Below are 22,677 nucleotides of genomic sequence, written 5' to 3'. Positions count from 1 at the left end.
GAGTTCCACATTCTTCAAAGTGGAACGTGCCTAAATAAACAATCCTGATTGATAGACGTCCACCATATCCTTACTTGCAAAGTATGTTCTGGGTTCAGATTAGGAGAAGATATAAAATGTAGGTGTAGAAAACTCATTGAATTGTTTATTTGCTAAATAATAAGTGAAATGTGGCAGTTTCCCCCCGTAATTCATTTTATTAGGATTAAGAGTTTTACATCTGATTGTATTATTAAAATGGAGTATAAACAGTGCAGTGAAAGTAATGCTTTTAATGTAAAGACTTTTACTAAGATATTTGATACAAAATCATGGCCTTTGTGCCCCAGATCTTGAGGTCTATGTTGGTGTCTGTCCCAACTGACCAATTGTTTTGTTTTGATGAAATTTTTGGTTAGCTTGATCTGTAGCTGATATTCTCGTAATCTTAGCTATTAAAATCCAAGCCTCTATTCCTCTCTGATATAAGAAAATGTTGCATAATTGACCATTTACTGGCTGATGTTGATATTATGAAATTGACACTGAATTTCCTAAACTTCGTTTTCCTTATCTATAAAATGGAAATTATTATACTCACTAAGTCATTTCTCCATAAGTAGTTTCTTTTTCCTCAGAAAGGTGACAAAGGAGCCAAAGCATAAACTTTCAGTGTCACATGGGCTCTTTTCATTCCCTTGTCCATTTTTGCCTAATTTGGGACCATGTAAATCAGGAAAGAAACGTTCAAGACCACAGCAGGGGTGATTGGTTTTATCATCAAAAGGCCTCAATTAGGTGTCAGCAGATCCTTTTAAGTGTGTTCCCCGGCTTCTGATATGACTGCCCGTAACATTCAGAACTTTTATGAGAAAGTGAAAACCAGTTTTAGGTAATATATCTTTTCATTAAAGAGAAATAGGGCTCCACTTTGGCTTTCTTCCCTACACTGGGTCCTCTTCCTCCTCAGTGGAATCTGTCTTGTGTTTATTTTCTTCTCCGCAGCCAGTTAACAGCATTTATTGATCCCTGCTGTGGGGAGAGATGTTTATTTCCTCCACCATTGCCTGTGCCCATTGTTCATTCCGAGTCTTCCTCTCTCTCTCAAGATGTCACAATAGCCCTCTTCACGACAGATTGTTTGCCATTATATGGATTCTTTTTTGTTGCTATTTTAATGGGAAATGTCATGGGACTTGCAGAGGGAAGCAGTTATCAGAAGAAGTATTTTGCAACCACTATTTAGCCCATTGGAAAAGTTGTACAACTGCAAAAACTGTATGGAAATGCTTGGGAGTTCAGTTTTTCTGCATCATTCCTTTATATTTTGCTTTATGAATAAGTATTGGTATGAGCCGATGGGAATACACCTTTATATTGTGCTCTTATTTATACTTGCTAGCAGTAAAAGTCATGGAGTTGATTTAAAAATCAATGAAAATCAATGTAACACCAAATTTATAAAATTTAGCACAGATTATCGTATAATGAGAACTCTTTGGATTTGCAGTTTACATGTCATTTCAACATCCAATATCTGATTGAAATCTCTTTTTGCTGGGTAAGGAAGTTGAGATCTAGGGAGGGGAAGTGGTTTGCCCAGGGTTGCTCCGTTGGTCATTGGCATCCGCCTGACTCCCAACCACTCCCTTTCCACCCAACAAGGAAGGACACCTCCATTTGCTGCTGATTCTTGGGGGTACTTAGATTTCCCTTATTTCTCTAATTCCTCTTGTCGAAATTTGCAATGGTAGAGAAAAGAAGAATGAATAAGAAAAATATATTACTGCAAAATTATGTTGGTGTTAAGGAAGTTCTTCTGCATATGCACACTTTATATCCTTATGATACGTTTTATTATAGACTTATGGAATGAATATCCTGCCTCATATTTGAGTATAATTCCTTAAAAGTGCTCTATTGACATAACTGAAGTAAGTTCAATTTAAGGAAAGAACTTTATGTATGACTACAAATTTGTTTTCATTATTATAATACTCTATTTTTTCTAGTCTAAATAATGGGGAAATTGTGTGAACATATTGAAAAAGTATCAAAATACCAATTTTAAAGTAGCTATTAAAACTGTAAAATGTAGGGAGCTGGCCTGGTGGCGTAGTAGTTGGGTTTGCGCACTCCACTTCTGCAGCCCAGGGTTCTCTGGTTATAAGCCCCAGGGTGCGGACCTGCACATCGCTCATCAAGCCATGTTGTAGCACGGCAGTATCCCACATAGAAAACAGAGGAAGACTGGCACAGATGTTAGCTCAGGGACACTCTTCCTCAAGCAACAAGAGGAAGATCGGCAACAGATGTTAGCCTAGGGCCAATCTTCCTCCCAAAAACAATGACAACAAAACCAACTATAAAATGTAAAATGTGAATAATTTTAAACATGCCTCTTACAGTGAAGAAATGATTTGTGACTTGCAACATGGAAACAATGACTGTTCTCTTCTGTCATTAGTTTTAAAGAATTTTTTTTTATATTTAATGAATGAAGACTTCAAAGGATCCACACACAGAATTTATCAAATAAAAATTACAATGGGTTCTTTGGATGACATTGATGTTTTGGTAAACAGAATATATAAGTCATCATTTAGAATTTATCATCATGTATAAATGAAACATGAGATCAGCGTCAACTTGTGTCATCATAAATGTTTTATTGGGATAAATGTTTGTCCTTGTTCTAGGAATAAAAATAAGCATGGTTGGGGCTGGCCCTGTGGCCGAGTGGTTAAGTTCGAGCGCTCCGCTGCAGGCGGCCCAGTGTTTCGTTGGTTCGAATCCTGGGCGCGGACATGGCACTGCTCATCAAACCACGCTGAGGCAGCGTCCCACATGCCACAACTAGAAGGACCCACAATGAAGAATATACAACTATGTACCCGGGGGCTTTGGGGAGAAAAAGGAAAAATAAAATCTTTAAAAAAATAAATAAATAGAAATAAGCATGGTTAAAAATTTACACAAATAACTTGGACTAACAGAACACAGAAAATTGGTATATGGGTTAGAGTATTCAACACAACTTATAATAAATAAATGTAAATGTGCTTTTTCACTCACCTCCACCCCAAAAAGAGATGCTTTAAACCTAGTTTATGGCAATTTTTGCCACCTAAAAACAAAGTTCCCAGTTAGAATAGATTTTTTGACCCAGTGATCCTTTTTCTAGAAATTTGTTCTAAGAGAAGACTTTGAAAAAAGAAATCTCCAGAAAAACAAAAATGTTCTTTGTAGTATAATAGTATAATTTTACCAGAAAAAATGGAAATCATCAAAATTTGTGCCCAAAAATAGAGGAATGTATAAATAAGCTATATCATATTAATTCAAAAGAGTATTATGCAGGCATTGAAAATAACAAATATAATAATAATTTTATTTATATATTTTACAGTTTACAAGGTATCTTTTTAATAATATCTCATTTGGTGATGGTGGAGACAAGGAAAAAATGCTTATGAAATGTTCAAAGTGAAATAGTAAATAAAAAATTTGTATACAAACTATGAATAACCACATAAAACTCTACACGTGGATAAAGATTGGAATACATATATATGTGCATATATGTAGATAGATAGATATACACATACACTGCACAGGTGAGGGGGTGTAGATACTTTCTTTAATATTAAGGTATTTAAACTTAAACAAAAACTTGATATTAAATGCCTAAATTTTAAACAGGAGACATAGTGTGATTATTCCCTTTGAATAAAGTGAAAAATAGGCTTTTCATGATAGAATAGAATCCATAAAACAGATCTTTTACTAGTATTTCTATATGAATGCATAAATTGTGTTTTCAATTGTTTTTTTAATCAACCAAGATGAAACTTAATACATGATATTAGCTCATCCCATAAAAATAAAATTTAAGTGTATTTAAACTTTATTCAGCTTCCAAAAATAACTCTGGAATTCTAACATTAGCTCAATTAAAGAGTAGGAATAATGCAAACACATACATTTGCTAATTACAGTCCAAATGAAGATATAACATAAGTAAAAGTATTTACTGTATTCATTAAGAGAGTTTATTGGAGATTGTTGTTTTGTAAATATCAAACTTACCTATATTTGAGCCTCTAGCTCAATAATATCTGAAGAGCACAGTGTGCTCCCAATTTCATTTGTGTTGACTTTCTGTTTAAAGAGCAAAACCCATCCCCTTGAAATATAGCCATGTTCATCTAATGAACCTTTTTCTCTATCTCAGCATGTCAGAAAAATTTATTTCAATTTAAAAAGGAAAACATGAGGCCGGCCGTGTGGCATAGTGGTTAAGTTGTGCACCTTCTGCTTCAGTGGCCCAGGTTCACAGGTTCAGATCCCGGGTGTGGACCTACACCACTTGTCAGCCACACTGTGGCGGCGACCCACATATAAAGTAGAGGAAGGTTGACACAGATGTTAGCTCAGGGCTAGTCTTCCTCAGCAAAAAAATAAAATAAAATAAAAATAAAAAAGGAAAACATATGGCTATGACTTAACTGTTGAAAGGTAAAGTGCTCAATTTATGTGGATTTGGTCTTGCTGTTTCTCCAGTTCCTCAAATGTTATTTCAGCAAACAAACAAATAAAACATTAGTAGGTGAGTGAATTTTAGGCTGCATCTAAATATTCTTGACTGACTTCAAGACTTTTTGTGCTCAACACTTCTGTTCTCAAGAAATATATACATTGAGGACCCAAGTGTGCCGTTTAATTACCAGGCTGCTATTTGTTCATTTTCTTGAAATTCCTGAGTTCTCTGCCGCCTGGCTCCTGGTTAGGTCAGAAAGATATATGGAACATCCACAAGGGCAGGTAAGGCCCAAGTCACGTCAGCAATGCAGTCTCTCCCCTAGGCACCCGCTCACCTCCAAAGACATTTGTGTTGCCATTACTGAAGAGATCTCTCTGAAATATGTGTTAGAGCAAGATCACTTTTTAGAAGACAGTAGATTTTCTTGGTCATGTGTATACTGTTAGTTCATAATTCCCCTTTTAGAAATATGTAGTGACTCCCAAACTATGATTAGGTATTCATGAATGCATGTCATGCTATTTCTATTTGCACCATATCCATTCTCTCTATATTTGAGTTTACACTCACACACACACCTGTCACTTCCCCAATCTCCCTTTTTTCTATTCTAAAAATCAGTGAAACTATTCTGTATTTTTCTTATGTTGTAATACTGCAGCATCTAGAATTTCTTATGTGTACTCATGAATTTTTATTTATTAAATTTTTTTGTTTTTTGAGGAAAGTTAGCCCTGAGCTAACATCTGCTGCAAATCCTCCTCTTTTTTCTGAGGAAGACTGGCCCTGAGCTAACATCCGTGCCCATCTTCCTCTACTTTATACGTGGGACACCTACCACAGCATGGCTCGTCAAGCGGTGCTATGTCCATACCTGCTATCCGAACGGGTGAACCCCGGGCCCCCAAAGTGGAACGTGCACACTTAACCGCTGCACCACCGGGCCGGCCCCACTCATGAATATTTTTAATGCAGACGGTAAGAATAATGACAGTTACAGGTCTAAAGGCTGAATTTTTCCACTTTCAGAGATTATAAACTTGGTGAATTGTCTTTGTCAAGAAATATATTTTCAAAAAGGATTCCCACATATCATGAACTAGAATTACTGGTTTCCTTTTTTCTTCCTTTCTTTCCATGTTTTTTTCTTTCTTTCTTCCTTCCTTCCTTCCTTTTTTTGTACTACATGGTAATAATAGTCATTGCAGAACATTTGGAAAATGGAAAAAGATCAAGAAGAAAATAAAATTGCTATAATCTCACTATCTAGAGATAATAGTTATTAACATTATAATGCATATTTTTCTATACTATTAAATATGTATTACAAAATTTAGATAACATTGCACACACTATTTTATAATATGCTTTACTCAGTAAATGCACCATAAAGTATCTTAAAAATCCTAACATAGTGCTCTAAATTTCAATCATTATTGTGCTATGGCACACGGATGTATCTTAGTTTAAGATACATTAAAGGGCATAGACACTGATACTTTGAAGGTTTTACCCTCAAGGATCCCCTTGGTAGAAAACAGGAACACCGATGTTCCTGTGTGTCGCCAGCCTCTGAGAGGAGCCCTTACCCAAGTCCTCCGGTGGAACAGCAGCTGAGGCTGTAATCCTCCGGCTCCGGCTGCCAGGGGGCTGAGAGCCCTTCCTGCAGACCGCCTGACCATAATGTCCCGTCATGCTGTGAGGGAGTGACAAGTACACTGCAAGACTGCAAGACTATTTTCACAGAAATTTCAAATATCTCCAATGATCTTGATTGTATATTTTAAAAGAACTTTAAGTGCTCAGAAATACCTTCCCTGCGTTCACAAAGGGATAATCTTCAGAATTTTTTTCCTTTTATTCATGCTTCTAAGTATTTCTTTTACTAAAACCACTCAAATATATTTAGGAGAGCATTCAGTAAAACCAGGACAGTTGGTCTTCACATCATAGAGTAGAAAAGACATTAATAGATACATCTTTTTGCGTCCAGAAAGAAAATCACCATCCAGTAAAACAGAGAATAATGTTTAAAAATACAGTAAGTTATGACTGCTCAGGAAGTGTTCGATTTCAAGATTTTAACGATATGTAGGCTGACTTGACATACGTATCTTTAGGCATCCACACAAAATAGTTGAAATCCTGAAAGTTTACACGTTTCAGATTACTCTAAATTTTCCCCCAAATGACCTTCAACGTTTTAACAGTATTTGCTCCTCGTGGCTAATAGGTTTCATCGTGTGGGGTTGTTTCTAAGGCCTAAGAAAAGGAGTCAAATTGAAGGGAAGAGCCGGGAAAACTGTGTTCGAAAAATATTTTTTCTCATTAGATTACAAACTAGAAACAAGTCCATCTTACTCATCCATGAACCCAGTTCCACCCTACGTGGGAAGAGTCTGAGACTGTGAAGCCGGATCTCCTTGCTATCCGTGTGAAGTTGAACACCTCCACCGGGACACGTCAGGAAGACGGCATCACTGGCGAGGTAGCAAGATCCAAATAGAAAACCAAAACATCTTATTGACTTTCTTCACCCGTTGCAAATACTGACCCATGCCTCCAAATGCTTTCTTCTTCACACGTTTAAACTTTAATACAAATTTCTTTTCAGTACATGATTCTGAAATCAGGATCTCAAAATCCAAGAGAAGAAATGAAGGCTCTGAGACAGAAAGGGAAGAGGCAATGTGCTCGTATTTTCTCCCTCTGTGGAATTACTCTCAGGCAAACACTAGCTGAGTGTTTGCAAAACAAAATACCTTAATGAGACAGTATAATCGCTTGAAGGAAGTGCCCACAATTATGTTTTCATTTTTATTATTTCTGAAATGAGAGATAATTGAAAGCTTTGCCAGTGGATTTTTGTTTTGTTGAAAGATTACAGCAATAGTGTCGAATTTTTTTTTTTTTTAATAATTCTGACTGTGGTGGTTTTTTCATCCTTTCTTTGGAAATAAAATGGGCTTGGGAATGAGAGCTTTTTCACTTTACCATATGTTATATATGTCATTATACACTTCACACTGGATTAATTCTTTTTTTCACTTCATCTTTAGTTAAATATGATACCACCAGAAGAAGTGAGTTGTACTGAGCGTCAAAATGCATATTCTAAGCAAAAGTCAGAATGAAATGAACAACAAATAGCTGAGGACCCTTGCCTTCTTTTATGTGGGCTGATTGGCTGTTTAGGATGTTGTTAGTGTTTTGGGGTTTTTTATTCAGAATTTGACTTGAAAAGTTGAGATTAAAGTACCTGCCTTTATTCTTTTTCTTCATCGTTTATTGTGACTTGTTACTAATTTAGTTGGTGGCACAGTTATAGTTCTCTCTTTAATAGAAATGTCGGAAACAAACTGATTGTATCTGCAAAATTGTCAAACTGATAGTCGTCTTTCTGAGGCTGGATTTGGGGAGGCTAGGAAGGCTGGTTTTATGCAGGGATTTTGGATAGTGCACTTTGCAGATGGGAGTGCTAGAAGCAGGGGCAAGGTAGAAGCCTCCAATGGCATTCTCAGGAAAGATTGCAAAAATATGGCAAAGCGAGAGTGCAGGCAGGAACAATTTAGCCTACATGGTGGATTTGGTATGCATTGACCTGCCAGCTTGCAGATACAATTTCAGGGTTCCTTTCAGCTGGCAATGCCACTTAGAAAGGGGAGAGCAGAAACATGTACCTTGTAGGCCTGCCGTTCAGGCTGTGCCTCTAGCTTTTCCAGTAACACTGGTAGAAAGAACCTGGCATTTTATTAACATCCTTAGACTCAGCAGACTGAAAATTATGACTCTGCAGCTATACTCTAAACTACAGTTAAAAAAAATGTCTCTCTGCTACATTTAAGGGGAAAAGATTCCCTTGCTGTCTCGTGGGCATTCCTAAGGATCTGATAATTTAAGGAAATTAAAAAAAAACAATGCATTGCGTGTATGTTGAAAAACAGAGTGATATCTACTATAGAGGAAGACCTCTGAACTTGTGTCTTCAATCTGAAGACAGGAAGGACCAAATTTACAAAAGAATTATTGGGGCTGGCCCTGTGGCTTAATGGTTAAGTTAGGTGTTCTCTGCTTTGGTAGCCTGGTTTCATGGGTTCAGATCCCAGGCACGGACCTACATTCATCAGCCATGCTGTGGCAGTAACCCACATACAAAGTAGAGGAAGCCTGGCACAGGTTTTGGCTCAGGGTGAATCTTCCTCAAGCAAAAAGAGGAAGACTGGTGGCATATGTTAGCTCAGGGTGAATCCTCCTCAACAAGAAAAAGAATTATTGGCACGTATTAAGAAAAATTGGGGTTTTTTTTCCTGTATCTTGCAACAGCTTCATTGTTAAAGAATCAAAACGTGTTTTTCTAAAAATTTCTATGCTCTTTAATAAAAGTTAACTTGTCTAGTAAATACTTTCAAGGAGGTTTCTTGGTAATTTGGTAAAGAATTCCAAGAAATTCTAAAGAATTTTGCCTTCCCTATCCCCATTATTTAAAAAAACAAACTTAATTTTCTTTCTCTTTCTGAGAAAGTTATAGGTTAACAAATTTTCTCCAAATATGGGACTCTAGGCCATGCAGACCTTGTTTGTAATTGGAGCCCCACCACTCACCAGTAGCAGTGCACAGGCTAATTATTTTCATCTATGAAATTGGAATAATAACAACTACATCGTAGGATCACTATGAGGATTGAGATAATATTCATGAAGCTCCCAGCCTTCTACATCTTGTAAGACAGGTGCTCACATTGTCACTTCCTTTCTTGTTCCCTGCTGGTCTCCCTTTTCTGGTCCCCCCATTCCAACAACCTAATCTCTAAATAATGCATACGTAATTGTAGGAACATTAGCTTGAAAGCCCAGATGCATTTGTTACTGAATTAACTCAGCAGTAAACTTGGCATTCTGTTCCCAACGTTTCCCCGTCATTAATCCAGACGGGCAACCCCCTCAAACACAGGAGTACATGAGGACACCAGGCGAACCGTGAAACCAGCCACGCACGTGAGCATTTTCTATCAGGGTTTCAGCTGGTCTGGTTCTGCCTCAAAGACCACACAGAGCTCATGTTGCTCATAATTAACTGACTCTGGCCATGTGGTGGCTGCCATCAAGATCAGCCATAAGGAGGACAGTAGTTCAATAAAATCCTGAACTCTATTTATAGCCTACTTGAAACAAACACTTTGCTGTGAAGCCCAAGGAGTCCTTGAGAACACAGAAAGTAATTCACTTGTCCCAGGACTAACTCGGGCAATCAAAGGGAGGAAAATGCAGTGAGTACATTTTTCTTAGCACTCTATAATTCACAAAGTATTTTCTCCTACACGTTGTCCCATTTCAGCCTCACACCAAACCAGGAGGTAGATGAGCTGACACTAGTAGTAACAAATCCCCATTTTATAGATTACAAAACTGATGCCTAGGAGGTTAGATAAATTGCTCAAATTACACAGCTGGTGAACCGTGGTGGCTGGAGGAGGGGAGAGGAAAGTAACTCAAGAGCAAGAATAATTTCCTGATAAAGCTGTTGATCTAAACTTCAGTAAATCATTGTTTACTTATAAGAAACATTACATGACTAAGAGAAATGTTTTGTAATGTACTTGCAAGCTTAAACGTTGTTCCCTCCCCATTTCTGTTGGGAAAACCAAAATATGAGAAATAAAAACCTAGAAAGACTCTACCAGGAAATATTGATAAACATGTTTGGATCTGTCTATAGCACATACTTGCAGACGATTATATTTTAGTCAAGAAGCGCCTTCTTGAAACCCTTCCAAATTAAAATGTGCCTAAGCCAAGATTAATCTGGAAAAAGATAGTAGGAGTTTTTATGAGAAATTTTAATTGATTCTGCCAGTCATCTCTGAAATAAATACATCTTTACTATCTTTTTAGTATGGGGGGGTTTGCATAATTCCAGTATGGACATAAAAAGCAAGACTTCATTCATATAATTAGTTTATGAACCAGAAATGATTTTACTCTTAAAAGAATTATTTTATTTTGATTTTGGCAAATACTTGAATTTTTTAAGACCTTCCTTTAAGCCTCGTTACCTGGAAAGGGTATGCAAAAACTTTTTGGCTTGAGAAGGATGTCTGGGCAATTAGAACAGCTACACTGAAGTCTGTGTGTGTGAGCGCGAGACAGAGAAAGAGAGAGAAAATTATTGCTTAAAGAGTGACCCTGGATTAGCAAATTGGCTCGGTGCCATTTGGAGATTCTCAGATTTACTGCTTCTCTAACTGTTCTCGAAGCTCTGATTTATGGAGATCAGAATCTCTTGAAAGGCAAGGTGTCTGGAGTTTAGGGTCTTTCCTTGCCGGTCCCTCCTCTCCCACACACTCTTTTTGCCTGTGTTCACCTTGTGGCGACCTTGCGGGACTCAGCGTTTTTACCTGAGCTCATTAGCTGGGGAGCCCACTAGCACGGCAGAGAGGGCAGTGGTTTCCATTCCTGGGTGATGGAGTCATGGGAGAAACTGCAGCGAACCAACAGAGAGACTAGGACCCGAGCTGGCTCGAGGGCTTTAAGCGGCTCAGGGCAGAGCAGCTGCTCTGTCTCCCAGCCTGCAAGTGCAGCCTGCGTTTGTCACTGACCACTGAAGTGTGTGTTTGTGCAAGGTGAGAACTGGGTGTTTTTTCGTTAATTTGGAGACAAATTGCCAGGTATTGCTGTTGATTGTGTTGCTAATTTGGGGATATTTATGTCACCACAATTCCAGGACGTAAATGGTGTGTGGTTTTATTTATACTCTTGTTTTCTGTCACAATCCATTCAGCTCGCCACGGTGTCCAAATTGTGGCAACAGATTGGACCTAGTGCTGTTCTTACGCTGAAGTGGGATCAGTTTAGTGCCGTTTGCTTGGATTCTTTCATTAATTGCTGCTGCCAACTGATAAAGCTATTCATATACACGATTCCAGTGCCTATTTGAAAGTGTATGAAAACTGCTTCAGATGGAAATCTGAATTGCTCCTTTTTGGAGTGCTTGCTGGGGTGTGTTCTTAGCTTCACCCATATTTTAGTGGTTGAACCTTGGAGAGAGCAGAGTGCCTTAGGGTCTGACCTGGTGATGAAAGTAACATGGGGGTTTTCTGTTAGTGTTTGTCAAAATGAAAACTTCTGCTTGGTCATTGGGGGGGGTGTGTGTGTGTATTTGTAAAAACTGATTGAGAACCAAAAGAAAACCAAATAATACTTTGCTATCTTTTTATATGCTTATAATTGATTCGATCAGCTTATAAAGCTTTTGTTATCAACATATTTGAATTTTGGAACTTCGTATTTTGTGTACACAAGGACAATACAGCCACAGTGTGCACTTGCGAAGTTATGTGGGGACATGGAGCTTGTACTCACTGTGAGTACAATAGGAATCCAAAATGTGCTCTTGGCTAAATGGACGGGCCTTAATCCTGCACCAGTTCTGTATGTTAGCTACTCAACTGAATCCATACAAAATATACAGAAGATATATTGTATTATTGTATCTAAATAAATATACGAGAGACTTGTGTTCATGAAACACATGCTCTAGAAAAGGGAAAGGTATGGGAATTTGGCATTGTATAAATAGATTAAGAGGGAGTTGGAAAAGCTATCAAATTTTAAATGGAGGAAAAAGATGATACATTAAAATGAGGAATAATTATGATGGAGTACTCAAAAGTACTTCAACTGTTCAAAAGTTCATGTCTAATGAAAGAATAGTAGCATATTTAAGGAAATTCAGAGTGAGCAGAAATGAAGCCAAGAGCAAAAATTCTTACTAAAACATGTTCTCAACCTGTGAAATGTACGTATCTGCCTTAATTAAGTTGAATTCTGTTGCTGAGATTGATAAAAGTGAAATTTAAAACAATGTATATTTTAAAATTTTATTTAAAATTGGTCTCCATTTGGGTAGACTTTGAAAACTAATAAAGTAACATAAGTTATGTTAAAATGCAATGAACATTAAAATTATAAAGTACTTAACAAATAACATGCAATATCAAAATCATTTGTCCCACTTCTGAACAATGTTAGTTTGGAGACAGTCAAATACTGTAAACTGGAATGTCACCTGTTGCTATATACACATGGACTGCTAAGTTCCTTGGATACTCTTCATGGTTTCTTGCTTTCAGACTGTGTTAGAACATGTGGAATAGGAGCAAACACCTGACTCTAACATTGTCCTGCTTTCTGTGTGAGTTAAGAACAGCAGTAGTTTCATTTGACAGGTTTTGAACTTGAGATGTACAAAAAATTGATTGTTGGCCTTTCCATTTTGGAACCTGTACTACCTTGGCTTTTCTGCTGCTATGATCTAAAATTTGGCTCCTTCTTTAAAAGGGTATAAAATGACTTTGTCACCATATTCTCTTATCACTGTTTTATGAACGTGAGTGTTCGCATCTCCATGATCACTGCAGTCCAACATGTGCCATTGCAGTGTCCATCTGGACCCGTGGTCCCCTTCCGTACAAAAAGACTAGAAACTTAGTCATCTATTTGATGAAGCAGAATTAGTGTAAACAGCAAGAAAAGCCTTGAATAGTGTCTGTGTTTATTCTTTAGATAACTAGCTTAGGGCGACATGCGAAGAGATTTAAAAAGGTTTAGAGATTATAGGTACCGACCTCAAAGCACATGCCAATCTGTTCAAACACATTTACTTCTGTGCATTTAAGCTCTCCTGGTTAAAGGAAAAGATTAGCCTTTATTTATGTATTTGATAAGTATCTCTAATTTTTTAAAAAGCTTACACTTCTTAACACATTATGTTCTCGTGCTCTCTCTTCCTTCTTCCAGCTTTATTCTTTACTCGAGACTTTAAATTTACTAAATCCTTAATTTACTGAACCTTCTTTCTTTAAACCTACACTCAACCTCTTCACCTTGGGCAAGAAAGCAATTAGGATTTATCTCCTGGGACTAGAGAAAGACCCACCTTCTGGGAGATTAAGAGATGACTGGGTGGTTAGTGGGAAAGAATGGGAGAAATGGCAACCAGGCAGGTAATGACCGGGTCTGTCATGCTGAGCATTTCTGCTATTCATGCTTTCTTATCTAACTAGTCTGTAACTAGGCTTGGAAACCTTTATCAACAATTGTTTACACATACCAACATAGTTACACTTTCGCAAAGACTGTTGTTAAATTGAGATTAAATATGATTTGTAGTATGTGGGGTTGGCTTAAAGCTAGACAGTAGTTTTTATGTCTTTTTACCTTAGTATTAAGGTAATTAAGTTCTATTCTGCCTAACTCCTCCCAAAGTGGTATAGAGTCAGATGAAGTAATGAGCACTCACACAACTTTTACTATTACCTCCTGATTCTTTAGAGTAGGCCTAAGTTGTTTGAGGACAAAAAACACGGAAGGCAGAGTGTGTGATATGACTGTTCCTTGGGTTGATTCCCTCTGAGGCCACAAAGTGTCCCAACAGTCGCTGAGCTCCTTAGTGGATCACCAGCTGTGAGAACTTGGCAGCTGGAGTAGGAACAGGTGGCAGCAGCCATTCTCCATTGGAGACAGAGACTAAAAACATTTTCTACAAGTCTGTTCAAGAGGTCTGCCTCATTTGTCTTGAATCCAGTGCATCTTCTAAGAAGATGGAATGGGTAGTGTCTGGTGCCAGAAGACGGGCCCAGGCTGTGCCTGCCTGTTGTCCTTGGACACCGCAGGAAGCTCCTATGGAAGTAGCTTATCTCAAATACACATTTTTACAACCAATAAAATTCCTGTTTTTTAAACCTTTAAATTATTTGCACTAGGGTAGGCTTCAAACCTGATCCCAGGGTCTACCCAGGTTCCCTCTAATAGCCACCCCCCACCACATACAACAAATAATTGCTCAAAAATAGTAATAACCAATTAAACTCTTTACATTTTAAGAGCCAAAAAATTCTCACCAATATGTAGTTCAAGTAATCACTTCAAGACAATGTAATTACAACTTCCAAATATTTGTAGTGGCCAAGAAACCATCAAAAAGAAATTATTGCAAATTTTCCTTTTACAGGCATGTTAGATCTTAAGGGAATTTTAAGAATTCTGCTCCAATGTATCAAAATCCATTAAAAGAGACTTTTATATGCTGTCTTCTGATAGAATATTTTTAAGATCAAAACGCTTTGAATATTTTGATGATAAAGTATAATACAACCTGGAGACCGTCCCTTCTCTGACTCCTATTCTCTTGTAGAATGGGGTTTTGCTCCACCGAGAGCTCCTATCAGAACACGCCAATGTGATAATGGGGATTCTTTTGTAACTATAAAGGAGTATGTTTTTCTTTACAAGTTTATGTAAGAACTATATTTTTAAATGTAGGTTTTGTTATTATTCAGGTATAGTGAGACCAACAGATCAGGAGACGACTGCCATTGAAAAGACAGTGTGCTATTCACAGTTCCCAAGAAAAGGGGGCATGCCACATCATGGGGGCCACATGGGGAGGCACTGGGGTAGGTCAGGAGGCAAAGGGAGAGGGGAAAATGTGGGCAAGAGCCTTTATTGTAGTTTACATGGAAAGGAGAAGGTGAAGCAGGATAAGCGGGTTTAGGATTGGCTGGTTTGAATAATTTCAGCAAGCTCTGGGGCATAGGGGCTGTTTCTGGTTGTCTGGTACCTGGCCCTGAGGTGTTTAGGGCAGATGGTTAGTGGCCCCGAGTGTGAGAGCCTCATGAGAGCCAGATAAAGGACCTGGTGAGGTGTGGGCTCTGGATTGGCTTATTTGCCCATGAAAGGTACACTACCGGGCGAGTCTTCAGTTTCTCTAGGAATTGGCTAGCCCTGGGAGGGGCAGTCTCTCCAGGGTCAGCAAGGTCCCAGATGTCAAAGCATCAGAAATACAAAAAATAAAAAGGCATAATTAATACAAACTAACACACCCAAACGAGAATAGACTACTTTGTATCATTTTGCCAAGTGTGGGGTTCACCTGGTTAGTCCATTTTTGACAACAATCTCTTGACACCAAATATACCCCATCAATTCAGGTACCTCTACTAGTAAACTCCAGAAATGTTTTTGTTTCACTGGTTTTTGTTTTTTAAATTTAATACTTTAAAACAACAAAAGGGTTGAAAATAACTGAATCCTCTTTACTGAATAATTAGGTCCATTTTACTTGTCCTACACAGCTATGTGTTATTTGATTTAGAGTCTAACAATAAATGCTTCTATATTAGGGTTCTGGTAAAACTCTTAATTAGGCTAGGATTATTAAGGGAATTATCTCTTTGCGCATTCACCCTTCACCTTTGGTTGAAATCTTCTGGCACACAATCATATAGAAAAAATAAATGATTAAGTCAACCAAACTCATTGACAGAATTTTCTTCAGATTCCCTAAGAGGCTTTTACCCTGTTTTAGTTCTGGTTTTCATAATAAAGAAATTCAGAAAAGAAGAGTAAAATATGTTGATTATTTTGCTCAAACAAAAGCTGGATCTCCTGTTGCTTAAAAATATCCATAACCAGCTGTGCCCTTATAAACAAACATACAATGTGTCGAGGGACATGCATAAATTGACTAGCAATTTAGTTTCAGCTGAACTGGCAAAACCGTCATTCATAATATCTTACTCCCAGAGTCAGCAGCAATGTACAGAGGGATCAAAGAACTATTAATAGTTGAATAAGATGATTAATTTATCAAATTAGAATAGATCAACATGTGCTGAAAATAGCCAGTAATCAAGGAAGGGGAAACCGCAGAAATACGGCATTTTGCCCTTGCATTATTTCTCCCTTTCATTTTAAAACATTTAGGAAAGGAGAAAGCATACATATGGTGTCTCAATGGAAAGTTTCTCCATTCCAGTTACTGGAATTTCCCACAAGAATTTAGCCTGTAACAAATATGAAACAGTGGGGCAAGGACGGGTGAGTTGAGGATAGGTATTGGTACAACTAGATAGCCGTGTGGGGGAGGGGGATAAAAAGGCTTATCCCTTACAGCAAAATAAATTCTAGAGGAGTCAAAGATTTACGTGTAAAATATGAAACTGTATGTATGCTAAAAGAAGGCTCTGGTGTGCGAACTAACACAGAATAGCTGCTGTCCCTACCATGTCACCCAGCAGCCACGAGCAGAGGGAGAAATGGTGTCCTGCTCCTGGAGAGGTGCCTGCTTGGTGATGATCATGGCAGTTACCATAGCAGAAGGGAGGTGTCGAAAGTGGTCCTTTCTCTGTCTCACCTGCCCCAGCATCCTTTATGTCTTTGAGAAGCCCCTATTCCTGAGATGAAGGAAAGCAAAGAAGGTATAAATATAAACCCCTATTTTTTTTTTAATTCCAAAGTTGATGCTTTGTGTTTTATCTTGGGGCCAGATAAGTGTTAGGAAAAAATTGTAGACTTATTTCTTGCTCTCAACTCTCCTGTTTCCTAGATCTGACACTTGATTGAGGCCTCAAGTGGCGTCCCTCTCTCTGGTGTCTGCAGGTTTCTGATCTATGATTTCCATTGGTGTGACAAGGGAATGAGACACTGTCAGCTGTGTGCTGGCCCTTCCGCGTTGTTATCAGACAAGACTGAAGCGATTCCAAAAGCTTTCAAGGGTTGTGTACTGGGTGGGGAACAGGAGAGCTTCAGTTGGAAAGGTTTTTCGTTAGGGTCTGTGGATTCTTTCTTCTTTTTCACTTCCTATTCCTCTAGTTAATTTCTTTATCCTGGAATTCCTCCCCCACCGTGACCTCCTGTACCACCTCACACCATCCTCTGACCTGGATAAAAGAAACACTTATGTCATTCACGCTAGGTTTCTCAGACTGGCAGGCTATTTGGAGCAATGTGCAGTGTTCCTAGCAACAGATTAAGGCAAGTCCACAGCACTTCAAAAGCCTGCAGGCATTGAAAAATCACAGAGGACTACTAGTTATATTTGGAACTTCTGCTTTGTGGATTTGTATTAAGTAAGAAACCCAGAAAAGTTCTAAGTGTCTTTTGGTGTATTTTTAATAGAAACTTGGAAGTTATAACCAGCTTTCTGGCACAGTCATGATGTATTTAGTCAAGGTGCCGCGAATGAAGGCCAAGTCTGTCTATGCTAAAATGTAAAAGTAGGGCGTATAAAGTGCACTGGCACTCACAGGAAGGTGATCTTAATTATCAGGGATATTTTAGATTTGTTAAGAACACAGGCACTAGGGTCAGCTAGACCTGTTTTGGAATCTATGAACAAGTTGACTATGGGGAAGTTACTTAACCTTTTAAGCCTCAGATTTTACATCTGTAATACACTATTAGCATAAATCACATATTTTGCGTTAAAATGATAAAATATTTATGTAGACTTTTCTATAGTAGAAGAAATAATCAAAAAGCTGATTAGTATAGATTGTGAATGGAAATGTTTCTGCAAACAGGATTGCCACGATTTTGCAGAGGAGTGAGTTTTCCCTAGATCAGACAAAAGGATAAAGTTGGGGAAGGTGATTAGAGAGAATAAAGAAAAGTATAGTGAGAGATAAAACAGGGTAAATCTGACAATTACGGAAGGGAGATCAGATTATCATGTATGCAACCTCCCTCCATGGGGCCTAACACAATGTCTTACTCATAGCAGGTGCTTATTTATGTTTGAAGAGTCAATGGATAAGAGGAAGAATGAGATAGTAACAGTAATGGTGGAGGGAACTGGAAGGTTGTATAAAAGAATAGTTAAAAGCACCCCTAAGATGTCCTATCTGAAGTATACTATTTGTGTCTATAATACTCAAAAAAAGAGAAAGAGACAACAAACCAAAAAGAATAGATTCTTAATCATAGTCCATAAAGTGGAAGAGTGAGAAATCAGTGCTCTTTGAACACGCAAAGGAATGACACACCTGTCAAATCAGAGAGAAAGAGACTGTGAAGTCAGCTTGGTTTCTGGTAGAAGTCAAAAGGTGAACCCAGAGCTCAAACTGGAAAGACCATTAATCTTAAACAAATGTCAAAATAGGATGAGGGCCTCAACATAGAAGCTTTGGCATTTGGTGAAGGGCAAAGATTTATCATCTCTTGCTTTGCTTTATTTAGTTTCCCAAGGCCTTGCCCATTAAATGCCAATATCTCCATTTATTGTGAAAACTTGAACACTCCTATGCTTTTGGAAACACCCCTTGAGGGAGTGGTACCACTCCTAGTTGGGAACCATAGAGTGTATCAGAAATAAGGTGAACTGTATGCCAAAGTGCAATGGCCAAGCTTTAGAAGCAAGAACTTCATACCTTTGACTTTCATGGATCTTGGAAGTATGATTTCTACTCTTTTAGAGTGAAAGCAAAGATCTATAATAGCTTTTAAGTAATTTGTCACTTTGCTGAGGAATGTATTTGAATCATGTTTGGTGTGAGGCTGGTTTGTAGGGACCTATCATTAGCTAGTGAGTGAGATTAGCTTGCCTCGTTCTCGCCCAGACCCTCACATATAAATCCATGTTGGTTGTTTTTTCTACTTTTGTTCATTGTAAACTCACATAATGTGGTTTTCAAAAAAACACTTTGTTTCCCTGTAGAAAAATGGCTCTGAAAAGAAAAGCTATTTGTAGGTCTCCTAAGGAAGTGCAAAGGATGTGAAGAGGTAGAATTCAAGGGAGATTCATAGGCAAGAATAGTTTTGAATACATTATAGAATTCAAATTTGGCGGTATTGGCAATCTATGTCAAAATGAGTCCATGAAATGTGTTACAAAACAACAGCAGCAACAACAACAAAAGTGATTCGTAAAATTATTTTGTGCCTTATAATTTATTTTGTCTATGTTTATAGAATTATTATATTAAGGAACCACTCCAAGTTATTACTTCTATCTCCTTTTCTGAAGGAAATTATGTAATATAGAAGTATTTGAGAATTTAGAGATTCCCAAAAATCTCAGTATATGTCCCTTGAGAAAGTTAAAAGTCGGGTTTGTTGGTTCCTAAGGGGAACTAACAACAGATACCATGAATAGTACATTTAACCTGTCCCATTATCAACACGTCAGTGACTGGAGGACCGACCCAAGCTCTAGTCTTAGGCAAACCTGAGAACCATGACCTACTCCTTTGTGTGACCTTATCTGTGTGTGGGATGTTGTCCTCACATTCCTCACGTTGCACTGAGTTTAGTGGTACACTGAAAGTTTCCGTATGTGTCAGAGAGGAGGAGGAAGAAGAAGTGTCAGGGGAAAGGCCTTAATACAGTAGCTGCATTGCTTTCCTCAGGCTGCCAGTTCCACAAACTGAGTGGCTTAGACAACAGAAACATACTGTCTCACAGTTCTCTAGCCGGAAGTCTAAAATTGAGGTATTGGCAGGTCGATGTTCACTCTGAAGGTGCTAGGAAAGGATCTGTTTCAGGTCTCTCCCCTCGCTTCTAGTAGCCTGAGGCATTCTCTGGCTTGTTAATAGCCGTCTTCTCCCTGTGTCTTCCCATGATTTTCCTTCTGTGTGTGTCTATCTCTGTGTCTAAATTTCCCCTTTTCATAAGGATATCAATCATACTAGATTAGGGCCTACCTTGTTGACCTCTTCTTAACCTCTGTAAAGACTCTACCCATTTCCAAGTTCACGTTCTGAGGTACTGCTGATTAGGACTTCAACATGTCTCTTGGAGGACACAATTCAACCCATCGTACTGGCTCGGGAGAGTTGATAATAATGAGAGAACCGAGGAAAATTCAGACTGCTTTATAACCTCCATGCTAGTCAAAGTGTGGTCAATACGCCAGTAGTACCAGTATCACCTGAGAGCTGGGTAGGAATGCAGAACCTCAAGGCCCCGCCTAGACCTACTGAACCAGAATTTGCCTCTTTACCTAGATCCCCAGGCGTTCCATTTGTACATTAAAGTCTGAGAAGAGCTGTTCAGAATAAAGCCCCATTCTCAATTGCCAAGAAGGAGAACAAAGGAAGAACAGTGTTTATGTGCAGGGGCCTCATTAATATGTGCATATGGTAAGTATGGGTCATTATTCCAGCACAGCTATGACACAGGTGTTTATAATGGTCATACTGACCTCTGGAGGTAGTTTTTGGAGTTAAGTCTCAATTATCATTAATTTTCTTTACTGCAGATTAGCCCTCATGAGTGAACTCAGGAGACCATCATATACAGAGATGGCTTGAATTCTTTTTCCTACACTTATTTGCTTGAGCAAGTTGCTTCTTTGCTGCCAACTTGGTCTACAATTTGAGTTGACCCAGTTAGCTGAGTCATGCAACTTAATACTGAAATAAGGCCCACTGAGGAAAAATAATTTCCCCAGTAGTATTAGTGAAAAGGCGTTTAAGACTGTAGCATCATCTTCTAAGTTATTGAAAACATGTGAACTCTTGCTTCACTTACTTCTGCCTTTTCTGTCCCATGGTTTTGTGCTTCCCTAAAAATGTAATTCAGCCGAAAGTTGTGGTTGTAGAGTCTATGTTACATGAAGACACGTGGAAAGACAAAATTTTAAAATAAAGAGGAAGAATTGAACTTTGTCCTGGAGTCAGCTGGGCAAATACTTATAATAGGAGGGGAACAAAGGCAGCTTCCTGAGAGGAACTCTGAGGACATGGTTCTCATGGGGCTGAGGACTTGGAGTGACATATGATTGTCCACAGAATTAAAATATGCTCAGGAGGAGTCTGCTCCCCTAAGATCCGGGATATCAGCAAGTATGCAACATGAACCATATTCTGATTCTATTAAAACTGCCATGCTGTGGATAATATTGTCGATAAATTTCCCTACATGGGAGCGATCCTTTGTACTGAAAATCAGGGAGCTCTTCCTAACGTTTATACCATCTTCTCTTGAGAGCTCTACTGGGTTGATTCCTAGATGAGCATTAGTATTTCCGATCTGTTAGCTTTATCTATATATTAAGTAGTAAAACCATACTTTAAAAATGTACTAGCTACCTCATTTAATTGTCTTGATCATTTTTCCTGCTAACATTCTTCATTGGATTTGAAAAATATTAAGAAAGAGTAGAGAACGTGTATTGTTATTATGTGCCAGCCACTTTCCTAAGTGCTTTACATACTTAAATGTTTTCAATTTGTACAATGATATAAATTACAGATGAAGAAATGGTACAGATGAATAAAATTGTACAGATAAGGAACCTGAGGCAGAGAAAAGTTAAATAAGTTGCAACATCAATTAGTGTCAGAGTCAGAATTCCAGATCTGATTCTAGAACCCATGTGCATTACCACTGTGGATACTGCATCTCAAAAGAGACAGGTAATCATTCTGAATATATCATTAAAAGGCCAAAATAAGTACTTTACAGTGTGTTTTTAAAATCTTTTTTATTGCACAGACAACTGTTACTGTAGGTGGGTCTGCCTCTTTTTTTCTGGAACTGTGTCCTTCCTGAAGTGAAACATTCGAGGCACATTTCCTTTCAGATATTACTAAATAAGATACTTTCCGCACCCTCCCTTCTCCCTCCCTGACTCCGTAATGTCCCCATGAGCTTTGCCATGCATCTGCTGTCTTCCTTATTCATGGAAGGACCCACGTTGGATGTTTCTGCTCTTCCTTTCCTTGCTTCTTCCTCTGGTTGATCGGAGCCCCTCGCCTTTATTTGTTGTTGTTGTTCTGCTCTATATGCAGTTCTAAAAAAATCATAAGTCAATTGCCACAACCTGAGCATTGTCCATGCGCTCTCATGAACAACTAATTACCTTAGATGGCATCTAAAAAATGTTTCATGCCTGCTTAACTCCAGAGGGAAGGAGAAATGCAACAATGACAATAAACTAAAAAATGGTAGCTATTCCGATTGCTGTTGGAAATCATAATGAAACAGAGTAGACTCAATAAAAACAATTGCACAAATTATCTTAAACATGAAAAATGGTAACTTGTAAATATGTGTTGCTTACCATAGTCCTTGCTTCCAAGTAGCTTTCTCAAAAAGGAAAGCATAGATGTTGATTAGAATTTGGATGTCAGAGGTTAGAAACTTTCTCGTGTTCCATATTCTTACCTCTTATCCATATTATTTATCCAAACTTGAATCCCTGATGGCACGTTTATGTTCACATATAACATTTTTTTTTAAAGATTGGCACCAAACATCTGCTGCCAATCTTGTTTTTTTTCTTTTTCATCTTCTTCTCCCCAAAGCCCCCCAGTACGTAGTTGTATATTCTATTGTAGGTCTCTCTGGTTGTGCTATGTGGGAGGCCGCCTCAG

General features: G+C 38.2%; 1 protein-coding gene across 9 annotated transcripts in view; it reads left to right on the top strand.

Moving 5' to 3' along the window:
* ARHGAP24 (Rho GTPase activating protein 24) overlaps positions 1-22,677 on the top strand; it is a 719,869-nt gene that overhangs the window by 550,923 nt on the left and 146,269 nt on the right. The window contains exon 1 of one of the 9 annotated variants that reach the window (XM_070263503.1): positions 10,729-11,142. The exons of the other annotated variants lie outside the window; for them this stretch is intronic. The gene's annotated coding sequence lies outside the window, so the exon portion shown is untranslated. Of the gene's footprint in view, positions 1-10,728; positions 11,143-22,677 lie in introns of those variants that run through there. 9 annotated transcript variants of the gene reach the window in all.

The sequence above is a fragment of the Equus caballus genome, chromosome 3 (genome assembly GCF_041296265.1).
Source record: "Equus caballus isolate H_3958 breed thoroughbred chromosome 3, TB-T2T, whole genome shotgun sequence".
NCBI classification, from domain to species: Eukaryota; Metazoa; Chordata; class Mammalia; order Perissodactyla; family Equidae; genus Equus; species Equus caballus.
This window is presented reverse-complemented; position numbering and strand designations above follow the sequence as displayed.